Here is a 747-nt window from a genome sequence, read left to right as displayed (position 1 = left end):
CCCGCAGCGAGCTGCGCGAGCTCCGGGGCCCCCGGGAATGACCAAAAGATACCCAGGAGTGAACCAGCCCAAGTGGGGGACAAATGGAAGAAAAGCCGGGCCAAGTCCAAAAAAGTTGGATTTTTTGCCAAAGTGTCAACATGCGTGATTTTGTCAGAGTGTCCACTTTTGGGATTTTTTCAAAGTCCAACAACGAGAGAGGCCTGGCCTCCAGCCTGTCTAGCCTCTTCCATGAGACACTTGGAAAAAATCCCGTGCAAAAAAAGTGGATTTTTTCAAAGTCCAACAACGAGAGAGGCCTAAGTTCCAGCCTCCTTAGCCTCTTTCTTCCGTGGAGCAAAAGTTGGATTTTTTGCCTAAGTGTCAACATGCGTGATTTTGTCAGAGTGTCCACTTTTGGGATTTTTTCTAAGTCCAACAACGAGAGAGGCCTGGCCTCCAGCCTGTTTAGCCTCTTCCATGTGACACTTAGAAAAAATCCCGTGCAAAAAAAGTGGATTTTTTCTAAGTCCAACAACGAGAGAGGCCTAACTTCCAGCCTCCTTAGCCTCTTTCGTTCACATACTTAGAAAAAAATCCCAGCGCCAAGCCCAATGCATTTCAATGGGATTTATTTTTCGAGCCGGATTTTTTCTAAGTCCAACAACGAGAGAGGCTTGAGTTCTAGCCTACTTTAAGCCTCTTTCGATTTTCCCTGTTTTTACCAGGTCTACCAAAACACCCCCATCACGTTAGTAGGTGCGCCAG

The sequence above is a fragment of the Nerophis ophidion genome, unplaced genomic scaffold (assembly GCF_033978795.1).
Source record: "Nerophis ophidion isolate RoL-2023_Sa unplaced genomic scaffold, RoL_Noph_v1.0 HiC_scaffold_90, whole genome shotgun sequence".
NCBI lineage: Eukaryota > Metazoa > Chordata > Actinopteri > Syngnathiformes > Syngnathidae > Nerophis > Nerophis ophidion.
Note: the sequence above shows the minus strand (reverse complement) of the source record.